General features: G+C 42.5%; 2 long non-coding RNA genes across 2 annotated transcripts in view; one reads left to right on the forward strand and one right to left on the reverse strand.

The window, feature by feature from the left end:
* Positions 1 to 1458, forward strand: part of LOC137660148 (uncharacterized) — a 228757-nt gene extending 227299 nt beyond the window's left edge. The window contains exon 6 of the long non-coding RNA XR_011047629.1: positions 97 to 1458. This is a non-coding gene — a long non-coding RNA (uncharacterized lncRNA). The remainder of the gene's footprint in view (positions 1 to 96) is intronic.
* On the reverse strand, positions 70 to 27273 carry LOC137660150 (uncharacterized). Its single transcript, XR_011047633.1, has 4 exons — positions 27172 to 27273; positions 15060 to 15108; positions 2659 to 2806; positions 70 to 169 (listed from the first exon to the last, which is right to left on the reverse strand). It is a non-coding gene; the product is annotated as an uncharacterized lncRNA (long non-coding RNA).

The raw sequence follows: 27273 nt of genomic DNA on the forward strand, positions 1-27273 counted from the left end.
TTTATTAACTTATTTAAAATCTTGATTAACTTGCAAAACCTATATGTAACTGGTGTTAATTCCACTGCAATGTAACTGGTGTTAATTCCACTGCAGGACACTGGTAAAGCCAAGAGGTTCATCAGCAGGAGTACGGTGGTCACGCCCCATGAGCAGGAGAACGGTGCATCTGGAAGACACATTGGACATTGAAGAACGGCGTAAACATAATTAACTAGTATATACAATCAAATGTAACATTTTGACATGTACTGTAAGTGATAATGGTAATTTATTTAACACATTTATAAACCAATGTTTCTGTAGTTTAACTTACACTTCAACTTGAAATTTTAATAATCGGTAATTTAACACATTTATAGTAAACCAATGTTTCTGTAGTTTAACTTACACTTCCACTTGAAATTTTAATAATCACTTTAACAAATGTTTCACCAAAGTTAAATAACAATTCGTCCTGACAAGCAGAGGTTATTGTAAAAAGTCATATCTTTGAAGCAGCTGAAGATATTATTCACATGAAAAAGACAACTATCAAAATAAGTTAAATTTAGGAATATTTAATAGTAAAAAGACTATACATGTTAAAATTATTTGAACTACATGTTAAAATTATTGTTGAAATAAAAGCAAAACACAAGAATGATAATGTTAAAATTATTTGAACTACATGTTAAAATTATTGTTGAAATAAAAGCAAAACACAAAAATGATAGTCTCAAAAGGACAGAATAATAGGTTACAAACTTGGATTTCAAGGTTGCCAAATAGAATAGCGGGATAAAACAAAACTGTAAACATGAAACAAGTAAAATCCTATAAAACTCAAATGACAATAAAATCTAAAGGTAAACAAAATCTGCAAAACGCAAAAGACCTAAAACAATTTTCAAGGTAAAACAACCTAGAAATAGTTTAATACCGAAAACTATAAGATGTAGTTCAAGGTTAGGAAAACAACAATGAATTTCCAAGATCAGAAAAAAATATAAAATTGGAAACCAATTCAGTGTTTAAGAGTATAAAATCAGAAACCAATTTAAAACAGCAGAAAGATCAGAACAAAGATTTAAAATTAAACTTTATATGAAATTGGGAACCAATTTATAGAATTTAATACAGGAAACCTATTTGTTTTAAACTATATCGGAAACCAGGAACCAATTTATAGCAGGAAACTTATTTGTTTTAGACTATATCGGAAACAAGGAGGATCCAATTTATAGAATTTAATACAGGAAACCTATTTGTTTTAGACTAGTTAGACTATATCGGAAACCAGGAACCAATTTATAGCAGGAAACTTATTTGTTTTAGACTATATCGGAAACAAGGAGGATCCAATTTATAGAATTTAATACAGGAAACCTATTTGTTTTAGACTATATCGGACACCATTTTAAAACAGCAGAAACCAACCAGATAAAATGGGAAACCATTTTAAAACAGCAGAAACCAACCAGATAAAATGGGAAACCATTTTAAAACAGCAGAAACCAACCAGATAAAATGGGAAACCATTTTAAAACAGCAGAAACCAACCAGATAAAATGGGAAACCATTTTAAAACAGCAGAAACCAACCAGATAAAATCAGACATCAGAATAAAGCAACCAATTTGTTTTAGACCATAACATCAGAAACCAATTTAAAAGAAACAATTAAAACCAGATAAAAACATAATCAGAATTCAACCATTTAGGACATACAATTACAACCAGATGAAAATTCAAACAATGTTGGGTCCAACAGTCAACAGCTAAAAAGTGAAAAGTTATATTATCACAATTCAAACAATGTTGGGTCCAACAGTCAACAACTAAAAAGTGAAAAGTTATATTATCACAATTCAAACAATGTTGGGTCCAACAGTCAACAACTAAAAAGTGAAAAGTTATATTATCACAATTCAAACAATGTTGGGTCCAACAGTCAACAAGTAAAAAGTTATATTATCACAATTCAAACAATGTTGGGTCCAACAGTCAACAAGTGAAAAGTTATATTATCTATTTCAAAGTATGACAAAAATAACCTGATGCAATAGTCAACAACTTCAGAATTCAGCCATTTAGGACATACAATTACAACCATTATCTATTTCAAAGTATGACAAAAATAACCTGATGCAATAGTCAACAACTTCAGAATTCAACCATTTAGGACATACAATTACAACCAGATGAAGATTCAAACAATTCAAACAATGTTGGGTCCAACAGTCAACAACTAAAAAGTGAAAAGTTATATTATCTATTTCAAAGTATGACAAAAATAACCTGATGCAATAGTCAACAACTAAAAAGTGAAAAGTTATAATAAACATTTGATTTTATCTATTTCAAGTATGACAAAAATAACCTGATGCAGTAAAGACTAAGAACAAGCCATAAAATCAGAAAACTGTAAAGGTAGAACAATAATCAGAGCACAACGGATGAGTGTCATTGAGGAAGACAGTCTTAGGCTTTGTGACTACTGACGAATCCACTTGACATTCGAATCATCAGAGGACAATGGGATCATCATAGCGAAGAAAGGGATTTTTTTTTCGAAATAAAAGAAAAAAAAAATAGGGTAAATAAAAGGCTGTAAAAGAAAAAAAAAATAGGGTAAATAAATGGCTGTGAGGTTTATCATTTTAACTACTCTACTCACCAATTGGCTGCTTTTGTAAGGAATCAATGTTGGGGATTTGTGACCCCATAGAAGCAGTTCTTTCTTTTTATCCTCTGTTCATCATCTTTGTTGAATACAGCGTCATAAATCAAGCTCATTTTTTTCAACACCTCAGCATGGTAAACCTCTGTAGGGGAAGATTTAACAGATTAGCATACATTAATCAAGTCAAAATTCATTTAACATTTACAAAACCAGTTACAGAGCCTATTTTCTATTTTCTAAAGTAAATCGAAATCATGAACTAATTTCTTCCACTATGCAATTCTATTTTCTAAAGTAAATTGAAATCATGAACTAATTTCTTCCATTATGCAAAGCTAAGAAAAAGTAATCTAAAGTCTCCATAGTCCCTTATTTTCTTAAAAAAAATTATCGTTACTTTAAAGGCATAAAAAAGTAAATTAGAAAAAATAAACGGTGTACTCTGGTTTCCCAAAAAATTTATTTCAAATTACAACTAAATATCCACATTGTCCTATTATCCACTGCAGAGAATATTATTCTATTGAAATAAGAGTAAAAAGGAAATAAGAGTAAAAAGGAAATAAGAGTAAAAAGGAAATAAGTAAATTAGAAAAAATAAACGGTGAACTCTGGTTTCCCAAAAAATTTATTTCAAATTACAACTAAATATCCACAAATTATCCTATTATCCACTGCATAGAATATTAGATTCTATTGAAATAAGAGTAAAAAAGAAATTTATATAAAGTTTTTAAAAGTAATATGTATTTTTCCTAGCTATATGAACCTGAGCAAATGTCTTCAGCAATCTTTAAAATAGAGAGATTCAAGGATTGGTTGGTTGAAATTCACCCTAAAACCAAACTGGTTGTTCCTTTATCTTCCCTGGAAATGTCAGTCTGCATCATATGGATGAATATACTGTACAAGATTGGTAGGTAGTCAAAGGAGGGATACCTTTCCCCTAAGGAGATTGGGGTCCAGCATGATACAGTATACTTGCTATATGATAATTGGGTTGGTGTATATTCCAATATTTTCCCCCTCGCCCAAGGAGGATCTCTAGATTCTAAAGAATGGTGCTCAGAAGTGTAACTTACTGGCATCAAGTCAGATCCAGCAAGTAATGGTTCGATTACTTTGTCCCCCAAGAGAAAGGAAAGAAAGCATGGAGAAGAGCCATTCATTTTACCTTTCATTCCAGACTTGCAGCCATGCATTACCAGAGATAATATGCTTCCAGTCCCGTGTGAGAGATGGGCTGGCTATGCAACTACATGAGCAGCCAAGCACAAAAGTGTCGTGATTTGTGGGTATACCTCTGTTGGTAGAAGATCGTGAAGGTTGTTTAGCATTTGCATACCCCAGCTTTCAACACCTGGCTGACTGGGAGACTCCTCTTTAAAGGCAAGGTGGGGCCTATGCCCATGACTTCATGAGTCCTGGTCTTAGCTGGTACCTCAACACTCAGAAATAGAGGTGTACGCTTTACAGAACCCTCACAGATCAGATAATGGAGAATAACCACTGGAGTCATCTCACCTACCCCCTCTATCACAGGAGACACTGGTACTGTACTGGGAACGCAGTGGGTGAGCTACCAGCTCCCTTAAAGGGACTACCTGCCACACCCTAGGAGGCCCAAGCCTCATTGTTAGCCATCTGCACAACAACATATGTGTTTCTTACCCTTCTATAGGGTACAGCAATCAATGGGGGGAACCCCACACACCACCAGAACCCTAAAAAAACACGCCAATGGAGATCGCAGGATACTCCCATGGACGGAGCCCGGGGCATATACACAAAAGCAGTCAAACTTGAGGGAAACAAAGAGGTAAAAGACTTCATCATTATGTTCTTGGGCGTTAGCAAAACAGACACTGCATAAGACTTGGCTCTCAATTTCTCCTTCAAAACATATGCCTACAGCCACAGTGTGTGTATCAACAGCCAGTTTTGCCATAAACTGGTTGTAGCATCCACCCTTTTCATTCATCACAGACATCAACAGCCAGCATTTACTTCCTGTAAAGAAAATGAAAAAGATAAAAGCCCTTGTTCATGGAGCAACAGTAAGTCTATGCTCATTGCGGCCAAACCCAAAAGTGAAAGGCTTCCAACTGGCAGACAGGTGGGGCTACTCGGTATGCCTGCATCCTTAGACCTTTCCGTATTTTAAAGGACTAAAGGCTTGTACTGTATATGCACAGGAACTACTATTATAATTGAAATTAAATATTAGTTGATGGTAAAGAATAATTGAAGTAAGATTGATACAATCCATTGGTTTACAAAGAACAACTGAAGTAAAAATTATACCTTTTCTTCTTTGCCCATCTTGGTGCAATTTACAGGTGAGAACAAACTGGTTAAATATTGTTATACCTGCTGAGTAATTCAACAGTGATAATGTTTAATAAGATAGGTAATCAGTATACTGTCCCTATATTAAGGAAAACTTTTTAACAATTATTATTATTACCAAATCTACAATCCAAGCTGGGAAAACAGGATCCTATGAGCCCATGGGCTCCAAAAGGATAAAAAAGCCCAGTGAGAAAAGGAAATAAAGAAACAGATAGAACAGTGTGCGTGAATGTACCCTAACGCAAGAGAACTCTAATCCAAGACAGAGCAAGACCATGGTACAAAGGCTGTGGCACTACCCAGACTAAAGAACAACGGTTCGATTTTGGAGTGTCCAAGAAAAGCTGCTTACCATAGCTAAAGTCTCTCTTTTTACACTTACTATATGGAAACTAGCACTGAACAATTACAGTGGAGTAGTTAACCCCCTGAGTGAAGAATTTTTAGTTACCTTAGTGTTGTCAGGTGGTAAAGGAAAAAGGATAATGTGTAGAGTAGGCCGGACTGTTAGTGTACAGTATATGTAGGCAAAGGAAAATGAGTAATAACCAGATGGGGTTCCAATGTTATTACTGTACTATCTGGCCAGTCAAAGGACTCGATAACTCTTTAGCAGTAGTACCTCAGCAGGTGGCTGGTGCCTTTGCCAACCAACCTACCTACCCACTATTATACAAATACGACAATCAAAAGACTGGTCAATGTAAACATCTTTACGAAAGATTTTTGAAGAATAAGAGATCTTTAAAAGCCGTTGTATGATGGAATATTGTCTATTTTGTCTCTCGCCATCTGAATGGAGGGAAAGTATAAGACTTCTGGATTGTTCGACGGAAACTATCTGTACATATACTTCCTGGTTTCTAGAATGGAGAAAGGTAGCCAGTCAGTTAATAGTTGAACCAGAATGCAAGTCCCTAATAAAAGGATGAACAGGAAGACGAAAGAAAGAAACAAGGGGAAGAGGTAAGGTAGGTTAAAAAGTAAGTGCAGCTATGGGTGGAAGACATTCCAGAGTCTTAAGTAATGTCTATATGTTAAATCAATCATGCACTCAGGACTGGTTTATATAGTTAGAAAAAGTATAAATTACTTTTAGAATTAGTAATTTGTTTCTGTACGGATGCAAATCTTTGTCCCTTAATAGACTTATTCTTAGGAGGGAGGGAATGCCTATAACCAAACTGGTTAATTTGGGATTCGGGGATGTTTAACAATCGGTCCATATGAGGAGCAAGTGTTGATTCAAATCAACTACTTATCACTTATCATCAGAATATAGGGCTAGGTTACTGTCAGAGACAAGGGGTCACTGAAGAAATAGATCTCCAAAAGGCTATTGCGTCTGTAATCCAAGGCACAGTAAATCGATGGGTTTACATTACTATCCACCTTGAGTCTTGTAATAGGAATATGATTTCAACCTAGACGGATTGAGGTTTTTAAAAGTTCATAACAAGGTGTCGGTACATACTGGCAGGTGGCAGGGAAGCCCACCTTCCCATCAGCACTCAGAGTAACCACTTTGACCTTCACCTAGGACTTGCGGTGGATGAAGCGTACAGTCAAACTTGATGCATTTCTGTTTGTATAGTTAGGAAAAATACAAGTTACTTTAGCAGAAATGCTACAAGCCCATGGACACCAACAAGGAAAGATGCTCATAAGGAAAGGAAATGCCAAATAAAATATATGTATGTTATCCTAAGGAGGGAGGAAGTCCCTATAACCAAGTTGTGTGGTATAAAATCACAAAATGTCCAACCACTTCGGCTCTCAGCAATCGAAATTAAATTCAGGTGATAGGTTGGGTTACTGTCTGACAACAGTCAACCAGCGGGGCAAAAGATTGTTTGAAGAGTGTGGTCAATATAGAGTATTCACTTCATCCACCCTTCTCTCACAAGGAGGAAGAGGGAGATATTTCTATACTTCATCACTGCTAAAAAAAACTATTTTGCTATGGTACATAACTTGCATGAACATCCGGTCCAGCGAACGAGTGCTGTACTGGTAACACTTGGGGTGCAGTCCCCTAAACAAGGTCATAAAGAGCCTACCAAATTACCTATGGCCCAAGCCTTTCCTTAAATCAAACTCAACCTTGGCAATCTGCATGGCAACGGGAAGAGCGCCTCCAACTTTCAATGGGGTGTGGTAAACGATAAGGGAACCACAAATGCCACTAGAACCTGAAAAGCCTGCAGACATAAATCCGAGGAATCCTTGTTCCTGACCCATACTCTCAGGGGATCAAGCCAGGGGTGTATGACGTGAAGTGACGGTAGCAGATGCACCCAATGCGAGAACAGAAGCAAAAGACTTTTATGAGATTCTTGGATGTAGCGAAGACGTCGGTCTCTTCCTCCTCTTTCAACCATATGCCTGTCCCTGCACATCTACATCGGTCTCTTCCTCCCCTTTTAAGGCATACGCCTGCCCCTGCACAGGAGGCCCAAACCTTCATTGAAAGGGTGGACATTGAAACCGGTTATGTTGAAATCGGCTGTAGATCCACAAAGTCTGAGCTTCTAGAGGGCATGATTGTTTGCAATGGATGATTGCAAACAATCATGCCCTCTAGAAGCTTAGACTTTGTGGATCTACAGCCGATTTCAACATAACCGGTTTCAATGTCCACCCTTTCAATGACAAGTAGAAATCTTTTGTTTGACAGCCACAATCACAAGCAACAGCCAGATTTTGCTTCCTGCAAGAAAAAAAAAAAAGGGTTAAAAAAGATTGGTAAAGGCGCAACAGTGCGTTTGTACTCGGTGAAGTCGAAGACAAAAGTGAAGAGCTTTCGACAGTTGATGCTACTCCCTTGGGTTCACCGCCTGTCATCAATTACTGTTAACAAATTCAATGACTCTTCCAGTTCTGAAGACATGTTCCCCCTATATTAAAGGACGAAAGGTTTGTAGTGGTGTTGGAACAAACATGAAAAATTCATAGGTAATTTGTATTTTTCCTAACTATACAAATCTTAGCTATTTGATATGGGTTATTACTTTCGGCGTAGCTGAAATGATGAGCCATTAGAATTTTAATGAGGGTTTACTACCCCACCGCTAGTTAGCGGGGGGTAGGGAGGGTAGCTTGCTACCCCCCCCCCCTCACACACACACACCTGTGCTTGAGCTCACTTTGCTTTGAAGTAGGACTTCAAGGGGGATAGGGCTGGCAGGCAAGTTTAATTAAATAGCTAAGGTTTGTATAGTTAGGAAAAATGCAAATTACCTATGAATTTGTCATTTGTTCCGTAACTGACATACAAACCACGCTATTTAATATGGGTGACTCACACGTTAGGAAGGGTGGAAAGTCCCTGCCAGTACTGGGTTTTGGCTTTGCCCGGGGACTCAGTATCTGAGTGTGTCAGCACTCAACAATAAGGAGTCCCTGCACCTCGCTAGAACTTTGCTACTCAAGGGCTGCAGCCTACATAAGCTGTGTGAAGGTATAAAGTGTGACTCGTCCTAGGAAGTTGACCTGTAGTCCTTTAGATGGAAACTTTAGGCTAGGACTCTCCCAATACCACCTCGTCAGGGAATGGGGATGTGACAGTATTAGCCTAATACTAGGAACACAAGGAAACATGGTTTACCTGCAGTGGTTTGAGGTCAGCTGTGCAGAGAACCCAGGATGCTGCTTTCCCCAAGAGAGGGGAGGATGAAGAAAAGAATAAGGGCCAGACCTACCTTTTCATTCATGCAGACTAAGACCGGGTAACAATGCCCTCAACCTTCTGCTACTTGTCCATTAAGGAGCCTGAGGTTTTAAACCAGCTGTTGTGCAGCCACCACAGGGCCGATAGAAAACGTATCGAGCCTCCTGTGGGTCACGTCTTGCAGGTAGTAGGCTGTGAAGGTCGTCTGACGCTTCCACACCCCAGCTTGTAGCACCTGCGTCACTGAAAAGTTTTTCTTGAAAGCCAGGGACATAGCTACACCCCTGACGTCGTGCTCTAGGGCGAAGTGACGGAGGAGGGTCTGGATTCAGGGAGAGATGGATCACCCTACGAATCCATGCCGAGATGGTAGTCTTGGTAACCCTCTTAGTCCTCCCAGTGCTCACAAACAATGCCTGCACCTGGGTACGAACTGCAGCCGTTCTTTTGAGATATAGCTTCAGACTCCTTATTGGACACAGTAGGAGATGGTCTGGGTCATCTGTTACAGAACGAAGACTCGAAATCTGGAAGGAGTCGAACCAAGGGTCCGGCACTCCCGGATTCTGAGTCTTAGCAATAAACTCAGGGACGAATTTGAACGTTACCTCCCCCCATCCCCTTGAATGGGCGATGTCATAAGAGAGACCATGAAGTTCACTGACTCGCTTGGCCGAGGCCAAAGCTAGTAGGAACACCGTCTTCCAAGTAAGATGGCAATCTGAAGCCTGGCGTAATGGTTCATACGGAGGTCTCTTAAGAGACCTGAGAACTCGAACCACGTTCCATGGAGGAGGTCTCACTTCCGACTGAGGGCAGGTAAGTTCATAACTTCGTATGAGTAGAGAAAGTTCCAGCGAGGAAGAAATGTCCACTCCTTTGAGCCTGAAGGCTAGACTTAAGGCTGAGCGATAGCCTTTCACCACCGAGACAAAGGCACATTTCTTCCCGCAAACACACGAAGAACTCCGCTATTGCTGGAATAGTGGCATCGAGTGGAGAGATACCCCTTCCACGACATCAACCACAGAAGACTCCCCACTTTGCCTGGTAGACAGATGCGGATGACCTTCGCAGGTGTCCAGACTTCCTGACTGCAACTTGTTGTGAAAATCCTCTCTCAGCGAGGAGATCCTGGATAGTCTCTAGGCGTGAAGTCGTAGCGAAGCTACGGCTTTGTGGAAGATGTTGGCGTGTGGTTGTTTGAGTAGCTTTTGTCGCGGAGGGAGGTTTCTCGGAAGTTCCGTTAGGAGTTGCGGAAGGTCCGGAAACCATTCCGCGTGATGCCATAGCGGAGCTATAAGGGTCATCGAAAGATTGACCGATATTCTGGTCTTGTTGAGCACCCTCCTCATCAGACAGAACGGGGGAAAGGCGTATACGTCGATGTTGTCCCACCGTTGTTGGAAAGCATCTTGCCAGAGCACCTTGGGATCCAGGACTGGGGAGCAGTACAGCGGAAGCTTGAAGTTCAGCGCTGTAGCGAACAGATCCACAGTCAGGGAACCCCACAAAGTCAGGACTTTGTTGGCTACTAGATGATCCAAAGACCACTCGGTACTCACTATCTGAGATGCTCTGCAAATTCCTCTTGCCTGGAATGAAGCGAGCCAATAGTGGAATTGAGTGGGCTTCGGTCCATCTCAGTATCTCTACTGCAAGATCAGATAGATGCTTTGAAAAGGTACCTCCTTGCTTGTTAAAAGGGTGTTGTCGCTCATTACCACTACAGAGTGACCCGCCAGGTATTGTTGGAGCTGTTGAAGGTCCAGGAATACGGCCTTCATTTCTAGCAGATTTATATGGAGGCACTTTTCTGATTCTGACCACAGGCCTGAGGTCCTGTGTTGCAGAACGTGGGCCCCCACCCTTTCTTTGAGGCGTCCGAAAACAGCATCAAATCCGGGGGGAGGACGAGAAGATCCACTCCTCTTCGTAGGTTCTCGTCTGTCAGCCACCACTGAAGGTCCGTCTTTTCCGCAGGACCCATAGAGATCATGACGTCCGGGGAATCGTAACCCTGATTCTACCGAGAGTTGAGTCGCCATTGGAGGGATCTCATCCTGAGGCGACCGTTGGGAACTAGACGAGCCAAGGATGAGAGGTGACCGAGGAGACGTAACCACGATTGGGCTGGAAGTTCTTCTCGTCTGAGGAAAGGGCTAGCAACCCTCCTCAGCCTTGCTATCCTGTCGTCTGATAGGAAGGCTTTGTGGAGATTGGTGTCTATGATCATGCCTAGATATACCAGTCTTTGAGTGGGAAGCAGAGAGGACTTCTCGAGATTTACCATGATCCCCAGATCTTGGCAAAGTCCCAGAAGTTTGTCTCAGTGTCGAAGAAGGGCTGACTCCGAGTCTGGTAGGATCAGCCAGTCGTCCAGATAACGGAGGAGACGGATGCCGATACTGTGTGCCCACGACGATATTAGAGTGAAAACACTGGTGAAAACCTGTGGTGCTGTGGAGAGACCAAAACACAGCACCTTGTACTGGTACACCTTGTTGTCTAGGCTGAATCTTAAGTACTTCCTTGAAGATGGATGGACTGGGATCTGGAAGTACGCATCCTTCAGGTCCAGTGTACACATGAAGTCTTGCAGTCTCACTGCAAGTCTGACCGTGTCTGCGGTCTCCATGTAAACGGAGTTTGCTTGACAAACCTGTTAAGAACTGAGAGGTCGATGACTGGTCTCCAGCCTCCAGACGCCTTCTTTACAAGAAAGAGTCGACTGAAGAAGCCTGGGGACCCGTCGACGACCTCTTGGAAAGCGCCCTTCTTCAACATGGTCTGGACTTCTGCCCGAAGGGCTTGCCCCCTTGCCGATCCCATGGCAAGGGAGCTCAACGACACTGGATTCGCTGTCAGGGGAGGTAGAGATGTTGTGAACGGAACGCGATATCCTTGACTGATTACGGAAATCGTCCGGGAATCAGCCCCGAGTTGCTGCCACCTGTTTGCGCAACTTTGTAGGCATCCCCCACTGGAGGACATGCAGGGGGACTGCCAATCCTAGCGTTTGCGGCCTCGGCCGCTCCCTCTAGGATTCTTTCCTTCCCTGGAGGACTTTTTGCCTTTCTTGTCCTTGATAGGAAAGGGCTTAGACACCGTCGTCTTCGCTGCAGCTGCAAGTTTCGTGGTCTTGGTAGGACGTGGTTGCTGGGGTTTATAGGGCTTCGATGTTAGAGCCCTATGCAGGAGAGAGTCCTGGTTGGACTTCCTCCACCTCTCAGCCACCTGCTCCACGTCCTTAGGCTCGAACAAGTTCTTCCCCATAACGGAAGAATGTCTGAGCCTGCTGATCTCGGTATTGGGGACCTTTTGATGGAATCTCTCAGACACCGCATCTCGACGTTTCAAGATGGTATTAGCCCACAAGTTCGAGACTTGGGGGACTCGATCGTGCGAGTGCCCGAGAGTAAAAAGGTCTCCATGGCCTTCCTGGTACTTTCTTTGGACAAGTCCTCTGAACGTAACAGGATGCCTAGGGACCCTAGCCAGATGTCCAGCCACGAAGTTGCCTGCATGGCCCACTTCGCTACCTTCTCCTGGCTAAGGATCTCCGTCGCCGAGAACGAGACCTGCCGGTTGGAGTGTCTCTCTAGAGGGACTCCCCTGGTAAGCTCTTCCAAAGAGTGGTGTAGGGGAAGGGCTAAACAAGTCTCCTCAACGATGTCAAAGTACAGTACTGTACCTCCTCTGTTGGACACGAAGAGGTGGGAGGAGTTTGTTGCCGGCACTGGATCGGCTGGAGGAGGCAAGCTCGGAGAGCTGGGCTTCGACCTTGTTTCTGGCACTCTTAACCCCTTGAGTCCAGGGCAAAGCCGCACTGGCCTTTGTGGGTTTTTGAGTCCCAAAGACTCGGTCCAAGACCGTGTCTTTGCCCTCACGAGGGGGAATCTCTGGATCCGCAAACCCATTGAGATTCCTCATAACGGTCAGAACCTGCCAGAACGCATGCTCTGACTCCTGTAGCTCTCCTCCTGAAGGGCTAGCAGCAAAGTCTCCTGTCCCCAAAGGTTCTTCTTCGGGGGACTCGTGGACATTTTCCGAGTGCTTGGCTGGCTTCGGTCTAAGCCTTGAAGATGACTTCGGCACAGTCTTGGAGTCCTTCGACTCCCTCCTGGGAGGGATGCAGGACTCCAACAACGATGGTGGGAGGCTCTTCTCCACCCCTATCCGAGAAGACTTTCCAGCGCGAGGTGGGGTTTCCCTCATTGGTGCGATGGGGAACGCCTCACTTCGCATGACTCCCCTGAGGACGGGAAATCTTCGTCCGAAGGGGAGGGAGTGAAAGTCTGGGAGGGTGAGGAGGCCTTCCTCAAGGACGTACGAGGAATCAGCTTCGCCACCGGAAAAGTTATCACGTTCGACACTCCTCTCTTCCTCTTCAGGGGAGTAGAAGCTGCCAATGATTTGTGGCCCAGCTCAAGAGAGAACAGGCTTAAAAGCCTGCATGACCGCTCTGACCAGGGACTCAGACCAAGGCTGCTGACTGACAGCTGTGCTGTCAGAAACTCCCTCTGGAGGGAAGGGGATCGACCGATCCCTAAGAGTTACCAAACGGGGGGGGGAGGGGGGGGGGACGCGACGATGATGACCTGGCCGCGCGTTGTCCTGCAGCCTCGTGTGTGGGGGGTTGAGGATTGCGCCGGGGAGCGTGCTGGCGCTCGCGCGATGGGAAATGCCCTGGGTCGCACGCAGGAGATCGTTGGCGCGAGGGCGAGCGATGGCGCGCAGTGGCGCGTGGGCGAGCGATGGCGCGAGCTGGCGAAGGCAGAGGGTGCGCTGCAGGATGGATAAGCGCTCGCGTGCGCGAAGGTGAATGTTCGCGGGCGCGCAGGGTCCAGCCGAAGAGCCTGTACGGGCGATACCGTTGGGCGCGCGCACGCAGGAGACACATCTCTTGCGCGCGGGCGCGCATGAGCGCACACATCCGGCTGTGGCGATGGGCGTGGGACGCGCAGGGCGCGTAACCTCGTGGGCGCGCGTCGGAGACTGTGAGCGAGGGCGCGCTGGTGAGGGATGGCGCGCAGGCGGGGACCGATGGCGCGTTGGTGAGCGCTGGCGAGTAGGGGAAGAAGTTAGCTTCCCCACTGCGCCCAGATCAGAATATCGTGGGCGCCCAGGAGATCATTGGCGCGGAGAGCGTGGGCGCACAGGCGAGCGCAGGCGAACAAAGGAGCGCATGGCGTTCAGCATGTTGAGGGCGCGCTGGCGATCTGGAGAGCGCTGGCGCGCAGGTGAGCGCCGGTGCGCTTTAACAGGAACTTCTTCTACCGATGAGCACTTGCGCGCAGGTGAGCGTTGGCGCGCAGGAGAGCGCTGGCGCGTAAGAGACGTATGCACTATCTTGCGCATACGCCCTTGATGCCCTGAAGGGACTGTTGCCCGTTTTACAACAGGGTGCGTTGGCGCCCACGGCGCGTCAGCAGGTCTGACGGGTGGAAGGTCGGCGTGTCCTTAGTAAGGACGACCTTCCACCGAAGGAGATCGCGAACGATCTGCAGAGAGGTCCAGGGTTGTAGCTGGGAGAGTCGGAGAACGGTGGCGAGGTTCCTCTGCGGCGGACTGCGGAGACGATGAACCGAAGAGGCGCCTCCTAACACCCTTGTGATTAGATACATGAATATTTAAATCCTCCCCCGGGGGAGGAGGAGGAGCTGCCTCGCTATAGGAGGCAACTCCCTCTCCCAAACCCCGAGATCGGGCAACAGAACTATGGCATACACTACCACTCGACAGTTTCTCGGAAGAAACAGATCGAGTGGGAGCTTTGGAGGAGGTTTGGGCCACAGAAGAAGAGCCCTTGGGATTTTCTCCTCTCAAAGAAATCTTCGAAGGAGAAATATCCCCCCTGGACTACTTCTTCCGGCGCCGAGAAAACCTCCCCCACTGGGAGGTAGACCACTCCCTACACTCACCACACACTTTATTTCTATCACACCGCTGGCCCCTACAATAAGGACAAAGGGTGTGAGGGTCCGTATCGACCGCCGACATAAACATGCCACAAGGGCGGTCGGGTAATACAGGACACTTTCGCATAGCAGAGGCCAACTTCACGCACACCTGTCAAAGGAAAAGCAAAAAGCATTAAATGGCTGTCAAAGAAGGCGAGGGTGAAAGCGGACACGTCCGACTACCACCCGAGCCGAGAGCAAAGTGAGCTCAAGCACAGGTGTGTGTGAGGGGGGGGGGTGTAGCCAGCTACCCTCCCTACCCCCCGCTAACTAGCAGTGGGGTAGTAAACCCTCGTTAAAATTCTAATGGCTCGTCATTTCAGCTACGCCGAATGTAATAACCCATATTAAATAGCGTGGTTTGTATGTCAGTTATGGAACAAATGAACATTGACTTGGTAATACTCGACCGAGAAAATATAAATCCTAATTCAGGCGTTCTCGACGCCCTTCGCCAATCTACAGAAGAAAAAAATTGATTAGTTTTGAACTAGCAATGCATACCTACAATAAATAAAAATGAATCTTGTTTTATTAATATACAGGGTAGATACTAATCGTTTAACAGAAGTAAGGTACAGTATTTTCATACAAAATCAAGAGGATACTACATTTATAAAAAATTTAATTACCAATTAAAACAAAAAATCTTGTAGTCATTTGTATTTTTCCTAACCTAATGAGTATGATATGAGCTAAACTAGAATGACCATTAAGCTTTCAATGAGGTAAACAGACCTGGCTGCAGGAGGACTTGTGAGGTGCTTAAGGCGAATAGTTTAACTTGATTTTTTTGTTCCTATATATATCACAACCCTTCAACCTTCTAATAGGACTCATCCTTATAATACGCAAATGCATAACAAAAAAAATAATCAAATTACAGTAAATACAGTTGTTTGATGATGTTTTTCGGTACCAAAATTTGACTAAGCCTCACCTCGAATTGGCCAATCAAAATTCAGATATAATTTAATCACCTGTTTTATAGCATTTTCATTTCCATCATTAAAAATGCACTTCACCAGTTCATTTCAAATAAACTCATTTCAGTCATGGCTAACATTTATGAGGGGTTTAAACTGACTGTTAAAAAATTCACTCAAAATTCCTCATTGAGAAATCACTTTGCCAGTTTATTTCAAATAAAAAAAAATCCTCGTTATAATCATGGCTGACATTTGAGTACTACAAGCCTTATTTCACATAATTCAGAAACATTGACATTTGTACATAACCACGTTCTCCCAAGAGAAGTCAAGTGTCCTAAGTGTGTTAAGCCTGGCAGTCTACGTTCAGGTTGACACTACCAGCACTATCACGTAAAAGTCCGTAAACCCGAAACTATAAGACGCATGGCGCAACTTGGGGCTTCCCCAACGGCTGGCCGTTCCGGTGCTGTTGCTGACCGTCAAACGGAAACACCCAGACTCTGACTGATAGGGTAGGACAATAAGGCATCCTAGGTCAGCTTGATAATAATAATGCAGGAGTTAGGAAATTATGATACATTAGATAATGATTATACAGCTGGTGTGTGGAGCATATGCATGTACCTCTTGCTTGAACAGAGGAGTAATGAGATTCTGTTTATTTGCGAGTGATTTGAGCCACGGCAGAGCAAAAACATTTGCCGTGTGTGAAGAAATCATAGGTAGTCATAATATAGTATTTGATAGTGACCCACGCAGATGGCGTGCACAGCACATCCATGTAACGCATACCAGAATACACAAGCAACGAAATAATGTTTATTGGTAATAAACATGAAAAACTATTTTTTTCTTTGGTATTCTTGTTTTGTTTTGTTATGTTGTTACCTTCCATAAAGCCATTGTTTTCCGATTACCACCGCCCTACATACCCTACACTAATGGGGGTCCCCTGGTGGGAATCGGGATTATAGGTGGTGGCAAAGGAAAACTAGGTATGTGCGGAAGATAACAGCAGAATAAAACAAAAATCCAAGAAAAATAACAGAAAAAAATGTTTTTTTCATGTAAGATTAACAGGACAAAGCAACACCAACAGTGTGACTGCGGCAGAGGTGCCTCTCTCCAGCAAAGTTTTCTATATCGGCCCAATTTCTATACGACGATTTAGAAAACTGGCTAAAGAGAAAGATGTGCAATTTGCCACCACTCAAATGGATTTTGCTTCGCCATGGCTAATTTTACTTGCAATAAACATCATCTCACTGCTCCTGTATTCTGGCAAGCGGTACATGGATGTGCTGTGCACGCCAACCACTTGGGTAACTATCAAAGTACTATATCATAATTACTTATAATCTATATCACATACCTGAAATGAATTTCACTCCGCCGTGGCTCGCTTCGCTCCAAATAAACATTACCTCAATGATCCTTTGTTCTGGCAAGCAGTACTTGAATGTGCTATGCACGCCAGCTGTGTGGGTCATAATTAAATGTATCCATAATCACCTACAACCTGTACTATTATTAACCCCAGAACGGTAACCCTCCATTTCCGTAACATGAAAGGTAACCCTGGGTGAATTTCACCCGGTAATTAAATAATTAAAATAAAATACTTATCCTGAAAATCTTGTTATTTGGAACACATACGAATGAAATATAACTCCTTCTCTCTTATTGAGGCTATTATAAATGAAATCCTCCTGTAAATCATATTTTTATTTTTTTTTTCAAAAATACTGGAAAAAAATAGACTTTTCTTGGAGTACTTTACTAATTAAATTGACAAAAAAAAAAATTATTTCCGAATTTTGTTTTTTGTTGGTGTAGAACTCTCTACTGTCATGGGACTACGTACTGGCTGAATCCCATCTCCCAAGCTCGTATACAATCTGTATGGGAGACAGACAAAAAATGGTAAATTTTTCAGTACATACCAAATTAATTTTTTTCTATTCAACACTTGCAGTATGGCAAATTATGCTTCAAATGACTCAAAGTACATCAATGAAACACATACAGTACTATATATACACTCACCTGTTAGATACAGTCACCACAGACGTGACGTGGCCCATGGGGTGATTAGGGCCTTCCCGAGCTGCAGCATGAATTTCTGGCGTGATATGACTTGCCCCCTCTTTCCATATTCTCCTTGTATAAAATGTAAGAGTTTACATTGGCAGCATTCACCATTCCATAAAAAATATAGAGTAACACTGGGAGAATTCCACCCGTATGTACAACATACGGGAACAGTAACCCTGGGAGAAATTCTCCCGAAATGCGTTCTAGCCAAAAAACCAGCCGAGAGCGCGGGACCACACACCCTTCACCAACCAAGTCAGATAAGGCACTGAAGGTACTGAGCCACTGGAGTCCCTCCCCCAACCCCTTGGGGGGGTACTACGTCATTGCCAGATTCAGTTGGGTGAATATCTCCCCAGGTTACCATTCTAGGGCTGACCTAAGATGCCATGCTGTCCCATCCTATCAGTCAAAATCTGCTGTTTCCGGACAACGGGCAGAAACAGCACCGGAATGGCCAGCCATTGGGGAAGCCCCAAATTCCCCCATACACGTTTTAGTTTCAGGGTTACGTCCTATTGCGTGACACTGCCAGTAGCATCGACCTGAATGCAGACTGCAAGGCTTCATACACTTAGGACCCTTGACTTCTCTTGGAAGAATATCATGATTATGTAAAAATGTCAATGTTTCTGAATTATTATGTAAAATAAGGCTTGTAGTACTCAAATGTCAGCTATGACTATAATGAGGAATTTTGATTTGAAATAAAATTGCAAAGTTAATTTTTCTGAGGATTTTTGACAATTTTTGAATGAGAGATTTTGACAATTTTTTTTATTAGGACTTTTTACAGAATTTTTTATGAAGATTTTTGACTGAAATTTTTAGAGGATTTTTGACTGAAATTTTTAGAGGATTTTTGACTGAAATTTTTAGAGGATTTTTGACTGAAATTTTTAGAGGAATTTTCACTTGAAATAAACTGACAGTGAATTTTTTTAAAGACTTTCATGGAAGAATAATTTTTTTTTTTAACACAAATATATCTAAATTTTGATGGCCCAATTCAAGGTAAAGTTTAGTTAAATTGTCAGATAAAGAAGACATGGAAAACATCAATAAAGAATTTAGAAAAATTCTATAATTCCCGTAATTAGATTATCTTTATTTTTTGCCGCGGCAGAGCAGCCCTCTCTGCAGCCAGTTTTCTAAAACGTCGTATAGAAATCGGGCCGATATAGAAAACTATGCTCGAGAGGGCTAACTCTGCCACAGACGCACTGTTGTTATTTTACTCTCCTAGTTCTGCATGAAAAAAAAAACAACAAATTTAAAATAAATTGTATTTTTCCTAACTATACAAACCTGGAGCTCTTTACATAGGAGTATTACTTCGGCGATAGCTGAAACTAGCCATTGAAGCTTTTTGGAGGTGTAACTATCCTCTGCAAGTTAGCGGAGGGAGGTAGCGGGAGTAGACCAACCACCCAGCACACACCAGCACTAGTAAACAACTGTCACTTTGCAATTCCGGCAGGACTTCCGGGGGAAGGTGATGGCGGGACCAGTATGTGTAAGGAGCTTCAGGTTTGTATGGTCAGGAATAATACATATTATTCTAAATTTGTCATATGTTCCGGCGCTATATACAAACCTCACACACTTTACGTTGGAGACTCACCCCATGGTGGATGGAAGTCCTAAATCCAACTGGCTGAAGACTCCTGGGGTGACACTGTGCTTCGCATGAGCTGTTCAGAGAGCGCCCTGACACCTCGTAATCCCTGTAGGATGACGGTCGGGGCAATCTGTGCTAGGTGTAGAATTTGGCAATGTGACTTGACCAGGTAAGCGTAATTTTGGAGTGAAGCTCCCCACTTAACCTAGACATTGCCTGACCACCTCGCTTGGAGAATGGGGACATAAATACATAAACATATATCAGGCTACACAAAGGACATGGTAAACTCCTGCAGTCAGAGGAAGAAAGCTTGTAGATTTCCTCGTATGTTGGACCCCAAGAGCGGGGAGAGTGAAATATGAAATGGCCAGTCACTTGTGCATTCATCCTAGACTTACTTGTGGGTAACATCTGCCCACAACCAACTGCTACTTGTCCTACAAGGGAGCTGAGGTGTTATTGACCACATTTTGTGCAGTCACCATAGGACTTAAGGTACAGTAAATGTGTTCAGGTTCCTGTGGGCAATGTCCTGCAGGTAGTGGGCGGTGAACGTTATTTGCCGTTTCCACACGCCCGCTTGTTAAACCTGCGTAAAGAGATAAATTCTTTTTGAACGCCAGGGATGTGCCGACATCCCTGAAGTCGTGATCACAGGGATGACGACTGGGAGGTGAGGAGCCTGGTTGTATGGCTCTCTCGATTACCAGTCTGATCCAGTAATCTTCCTCTTGGTCTTCCCCATGCTCACTAAGAGCCTGCTGATCTGAGGGCGGACTCTGGAGGTTTTTTCAAGTATTTCCTCAGTGCCCTCACAGGGTAGAGTAACAGTTGGTCTGGGTCATCTGTCACAGTACTGAGACTCTCAATCTAACAAAGTCAAATATGAAACTTAGTGTCACTTGCCCCCATCCCCTTGAATGGGCAATATCATAAGACAGATCATGTCGCTGGCTGACTCTCTTGGCAGAGGCCAGGGCTAGGAGAAAGAACATCTTCAGGATCAAGTCATGATCTGATGCTTGACGAAGAGGTTCATATGGTGCTCCTTCCCCTACATTCCAAGAAGGTGGTCTGACTTCTAACTGAGGGCAGGTGTGCTCAAAATTCCGTATGAGGAGAGACAATTCCATCAAGGAGGAAATGTTAACTCTGTTCAGTTTAAAAAAAAAAGGCTTAAGGCCGAGCAATAGCCTTTCACTGCCGACCCCCAACAAAGTTTTTCCTCCCCAAGGCATACCGAAAACTCCACTATCATTGGAATAGCGGCACTGAGAGGAGAGATACCTCTTCCACGAAAGCAACCATAAAAGATGGACCACTTTGCCTGATATACTGAGGCAGATGACTCCTGTAGGTATCCTGCCACTTTCTTTGCAACTAATCTCTAAAGGACTTTCTTTGTGAGAAGTTGCTGGATAACCCCTAGGCGTGAAGACAAAGCGATGGAATCGCCTTATGGAAGATCTCCATGTGTTGTTGTCTTAGTAGATAGGGAAGTGGAGGAAGCTCTCTGTGCCTTCTGTGAGCAGATGCCAAAAGTCTGGGAACCATTTTGCCTGTTGCCACACATGGCTACTAGGGTTATCGAGAGATCTTGCAATGCACCGACTTTGTTTGGAAGCCTCCATACAAGGTTAGGTAGAAGGATGGGAACGCGTAGACGTCTATTCTGTTCCACCGATGTTGGAAGGCGTCTTGCCAGACTGCCAGGGTATCTGGCACTGGAAAGCAGTACACCGTATGTTTGCAGTATAGGGACGTCACAAACAGGTTGATCGTCGGGGAACCTCACAAAGTAAAAACTTTGTTGGCTAACTTATTTCAAAGACCATTTGGAGCCTACTATCTGAGTCCTCCTGTTCAGATTGTCCACCAGCACTTTCTTCATGCACGGAATTAAGAGGGCAGATAGCGGTACCGAGTTGTCTTCCATCCATCTGAAGATTCGTGAAAAGTACCTCCTTGTTTGTTTGTGTGTGACATCACTGTATTGTTGTTGCTCCTCAGCACTGCTGTGTGCCCTGAAATGAGCTGATGGAATTAAGGGCGACAAAGACTGCCCTCATTTCTAGGAGGTTTGTGTCACTGTTGCTCAGATTCGGACCAAAGCCTGGAAGCCTTGAGGTGCAACAGGTGAGCACACCCACCCGTCTTTTGATGTGTCTATGAAGAGCAACAAATCTGGAGGAGATAGAAGGTCTACTCCGCTAAGCAAGTTGGTGTCCGACACCCACCGATCAGGTCTCTCTTCTGCTCTAGACCTACTGGTACTGAGGTGTTCGGTGGGTCGAGGTGTTGGGACCAAAAGGTCTTCAGCTGCCACTGTAAAGAACGAATGTGCAAATGGCCGTTGGGAACTAATTTCTATAGAGATGTTAAGTGTCCCAGTAGCCTTTGCCAAAGAGTACCTCTCTGTCAACTTTATTCGTTCCTCAGATGGGAAAACTTTGCATAGTTTGGTCATGATTTTCATCCCTAGATACACCATCTCTTGAAGAAATAAAGCAGGTATGAATTCTCGTAATTTACCAAGATCCCCAGATCTTGGCAAAAGGTGAGAAGCCTGTCTCAGTGGAGGAGAAGGGTCTCTCTTGAGTCTTCTAAAACTAGCCAATCATCTAGATAACAAAGGAGACAAATGCCATTTCTTTGAGCCCAAGTGGACACTAGGGCCACGACCCGAGTAAACACCCGAGGTGCTATGGACAAACCGAAGCAGAGCACCTTTAACTGGTATATCTATCTGCTTAATGTGAATCTCAGGTACTTTCTTGAGGATGGATGAACGGAGATCTGGACGTACGCCTCCTTGAAGTCTAACAATATCATGAAGTCCTCTGGTCTGACAACCTGCCTGACTGTCTGGGCTGTTTCCATCTTGAATGGAGTTTGTTGGAAAAACTTGTACAGGAGCTGAGAGGTTGATAGCCTACCTGATCTCCAGCCTCTAGCCAGCTTTTCTACAAGAAATCACCTACTGTAAAGCTGGAGGCTCGTTCTCTTGGAGAACATACAGTACTTCCCTGGCATGGTCTGGACTTCGGCTCGAAGGGACCGTTCCTTCATGGATCCCATTGCGTACGAATCTGACATCACCGGATGTAAGTTCACAAGAGGGGAGAGAGCATGAACGGAACAATGTATCCCCTTTTGAGTATGTAGACCGATTAAGTTTCGGTGCCGTAGAGTATCGACCTCGGCCATTACAATAATGAGCAACCTAGATCACATGCAGACCTCTGTCAGGCCTTTTTGAGTATGTAGACCGATCAAGTTTCGGCACCGTAGAGTATCGACCTCGGCCTTTAAAATAACAAGCAACCTAGATCACATGCAGACCTTGTCAGGCAGAGCTCGCACACCCACCTCACTAGTGCTTGGTGTATGGGTGCGCAACGCTGCACAAGACTCCCTTGCGAGACTCGGGTCTGTGCTCATGCCCAAGTGAAATGGACCAGATTACTCTCGTATGACCTGCCACCTGCAGAATCCAGGTGGGTAGTGTTATGCACTCTTACAGGAGGAGGCATTTGCTAGTAAAAGGCAAGTAAGGCTGTGAGAGAGAGGTTGTACCAGCAATCTATTCTGGAAGAAAAATTTTCCCTTCAGACTTGTCTGGGCTATCTGGTCAGCCAACTATCCAGTAGGGTATTCACCACTCTAAGGAATTGTGTTTGTAGTTCCACCCCAAAGGGTTGCCAAGTTCAATTTAGAGGAACCAGGAACCTTGACTCTTAAACAAAAGGTCAACTCTCACCGGTTGCTCCCAAGGGCCTGAAAGTTTGCCTATCGAATAAACATCTCGAGTCGATTGCTGTTTAGTCATACAATCAGTTGCAAGCAATTGTTCTGTAAAAGGGGGAATTCTGCCCTCCACCTTGTCGATGGGAGAGGCAGCGACAGCATCGGTTGGCAGGTATCACCATCTGCGGTAAAGACGCCAAAGGGAAATTCTCACAAGCAGTTGCCTAACTCCTTCGTCTCCAAGCTCCAAAGAGCAAGATCGGGACATGGACGAATCCCATTCCCGCCAGAGGAATCCCTTGGGGGAGAAACTACGCGGGTGAAAGCAGTCTCTCCCACAGGCGGGAAAGACGACCAACTCCTGTTGCTGCTGTCGACAATTCTCCCCGCAAGTGGGAAGATTGCTGAACAGTGGCTAGTGGAGGGTAACTCTCACTCGGAAGGGAAAGTGCCCAGTACCTAGTGGAGGGTAATTCTCCCTCGGAAGGGGAAGTTGTCCAACACCTGAAGGCAGACCTCAGGGCAGCACTCTGCTTCCCATCAACAATATTTCTTCAAGTTGAAGGTTGGCATTTAGAGCTGCCTGTGAGACGTAGTTGAAGCTAGATTTTGGGTTCACGCTGAAAGGATCCCCCCGACTGCAAACTTTGAAGGGAACCAGTCTGCCACTGCTCTCGTTCCTATGCTGGAGCTGCAGGAACAAAGCAGCAGATGCAGTGTGTGCTGCAGTAAATTGTAATTCCCTCAGAAACTATTCCTTAGCCGGGAGACCTGAAGGCCCCAACAAAGGTGGTTCTACACCTAGCACAGATTGCCCCGACCGTCATCCTACAGGGATTACGAGGTGTCAGGGCTCTCTCTGATCAGCTCATACGAAGCACAGTGTCACCCCGGGAGTCTTCAACCAGTTGGATTTACGACTTCCATCCACCATGGGGTGAGTCTCCAACGTAAAGTGTGTGAGGATTGTATATAGTGCCGGAACATATGACAAATTTAGAATATGTATTATTCCTGACCATACAAACCTGAAGCTCTTTACACATACTGGTCCCGCCATCACCTTCCCCCGGAAGTACTGCCGGAATTGCAAAGTGACGGTTGTTTACTAGTGCTGGGCCGATGGAGTCCACACCTAAGGGATTGATTGATTAATTTGAAATAAGTCACCATCAGTAAAGAAAAAGGATTTTTTAAAATTAGGACAGTTGCTTTTAATTGTAAGCAGGTTGAAAGGTTTTGACAGGAGAGCAAGACGACGTCTCAACTCTACAGAGCCGAAATAAAAAGTAGCGGTTGTTTACCAGTGCTGGTGTGAGCAGGGTGGTTGGATTAACCACGCTAACCCTTCGCAAAAACTTTAACGAGTAGTTTCAGCTATCGCTGAAATGATACTCCTATGTAAGGAGCATAAGGTTTGCATGTATTGGAAAAAAAAAAAAGTAAGCTGTATTTTCCAATGAAACAAACGAATAATCAAAGGAAATAAAAATATCTAAAATTAGAGATTTTTAAGGGGAAAATTAAATAAATTATTAGTTACATATTGTCACACCCTACCTTTAAATAAATAAGTTAGTAATAATGATTCAATTTAAAACTAATGACACCGATGACTTAATTATACCTCTAAATTAACAATTAATCATAAATTAATTACACAATTAATGTTTGAATCCCAATCGATAAAAATGGTTCATCACAAATGGATGTCAAACCATTCCTCTAAGTAGTTAACTTAAGGACTGAATTACATCCCTAAATTAATAATAATTAATCAATTACAAATTAATGACTGAATCCTATTCGATAAAAAATGCTTTATCCAAAATGAATGTCATTTCATTCCTCTAAATAATTAACTTAAGGACTTAATTGCATCCCTAAATTACAAATTAACTACACTAACGAATTACTCCCCATATCATATTCACACCGTTAACTAATGAATTAATTGCATTACACCAATAATAAATAAATAACACTAATGTTAATTACAATTATACCAGGTACATAAATTTAAATATATAATAATTTGATTATAATTAATAATTAATTTAATATAATCAGTTATCACTGATTTAATTATATTAGTAAATTATTAATTCAATGATATCAGTATTCATGTATTTACTTACATCAATAATGAATAAAGGAAATACATCAGTAATTAAAAAATGAAAACACTGGTAATATAAAAATTAATTAGATATTATTCAATTATATTGGGGAAATACAGTATGGAAAGAGCACTGGGAACTCACATGTTAAAAAAAAAATCTGGGAACTCACATGTTAAAAAAAAATCTGGGAACTCACAAGTTAAAAAATATCTGGGAACTCACATGTTAAAAAAAAAATCTGGGAACTCACATGTTAAAAAATATCTGGGAACTCACATGTTAAACAAAATCTGGGAACTCACATGTTAAAAAAAAATCTGGGAACTCACATGTTAAAAAAAATCTGGGAACTCACATATTGAAAAAAAAAAATCAGGGAACTCACATGTTAAAAAAAAATCTGGGAACTCACATGTTAAACAAAATCTGGGAACTCACATGTTAAAAAAAAAATCTGGGAACTCACATGTTAAAAAAAAAATCTGGGAACTAACGTTAAAAAAAAACTGGGACCTCACATGTTAAAAAATATCTGGGAACTCACTTGTTAAAAAAAAATCTGGGAACTCACATGTTAAACAAAATCTGGGAACTCACATGTTAAAAAAAATCTGGGAACTAACATTAAAAAAAATCTGGGAACTCACATGTTAAAAAAAATCTCAGAACTCACATGTTAAACAAAATTCTGGGAACTCACATGTTAAAAAAAAAATCTGGGAACTCACATGTTAAAAAAAAATCTGGGAACTCACATGTTAAAAAAAATCTGGGAACTCACATGTTAAAAAAAAATCTGGGAACTCACATGTTAAAAAAAATCTGGGAACTCACAAGTTAAAAAATATCTGGGAACTCACATGTTAGAAAAAATATCTGGGAACTTACATGGTAAAAAATATCTGGGAACTCACATGTTAAAAAAAAATCTGGGAACTCACATGTTGAAAAAAAAAAATCAGGGAACTCACATGTTAAAAAAAAATCTGGGAACTCACATGTTAAACAAAATCTGGGAACTCACATGTTAAAAAAAAATCTGGGAACTAACGTTTAAAAAAAAAAATCTGGGAACTCACATGTTAAAAAAAAAATCTGGGAACTCACATGTTAAAAAAAAAATCTGGGAACTCACATGTTAAAAAAAATCTGGGAACTCACATGTTAAAAAAAAATCTGGGAACTCACATGTTAAAAAAAATCTGGGAACTCACAAGTTAAAAAATATCTGGGAACTCACATGTTAGAAAAAAAAATCTGGGAACTTACATGTTAAAAAATATCTGGGAACTCACATGTTAAAAAAAAATCTGGGAACTCACATGTTGAAAAAAAAAATCAGGGAACTCACATGTTAAAAAAAAATCTGGGAACTCACATGTTAAACAAAATCTGGGAACTCACATGTTAAAAAAAAAATCTGGGAACTAACGTTTAAAAAAAAATCTGGGAACTCACATGTTAAAAAAAATCTCAGAACTCACATGTTAAACAAAAATCTGGGAACTCACATGTTAACAAAAAATCTGGGAACTCACATATGTTAAAAAAAATAAGAGAATAATCAAGAAACCTTTATAAACGCACTTAAAAAGGTATTCGGAAATAAAAAGTCGATTCTCGTTAAACGCTTGACAAGCCCATCTTCCCACTACACCACTCAGGTAGATACTTCCTCCTTCTCCCCACAACACAGCGAGTACCATATTTACAGCAATACAAATATACGCATTTCATGTAGCCTGACCGTATAAAATAGGATACGATGTTTCAGTGACCCAACACATTCACATAATAGTAGCCAGTTCATAAACACAAAAGCGTTCGAGATTCCTTGCCATGATTAATAATTCTAAGTGCTATTTTGATATAAAAACTATCGTCATTATCATTGATATGCAAAGTGGCTACATTAGTCGGAAATTTCATAATTGCGACGTATAAACCTAACCATTATGATTAAAATTTCGAATAAATTTTCGGGAACTAACATTAAACTGACCTTCACTCCTCAAGGGCTCGTGGAAAAATGCTCAGAAAACCTTGTTATTTTCACTCAGCCAATCAGAGGCCTTCGACAGAAATTGTTACGATAATCGTTTCC

This window comes from Palaemon carinicauda, chromosome 20, assembly GCF_036898095.1.
Source record: "Palaemon carinicauda isolate YSFRI2023 chromosome 20, ASM3689809v2, whole genome shotgun sequence".
Lineage (NCBI taxonomy): Eukaryota > Metazoa > Arthropoda > Malacostraca > Decapoda > Palaemonidae > Palaemon > Palaemon carinicauda.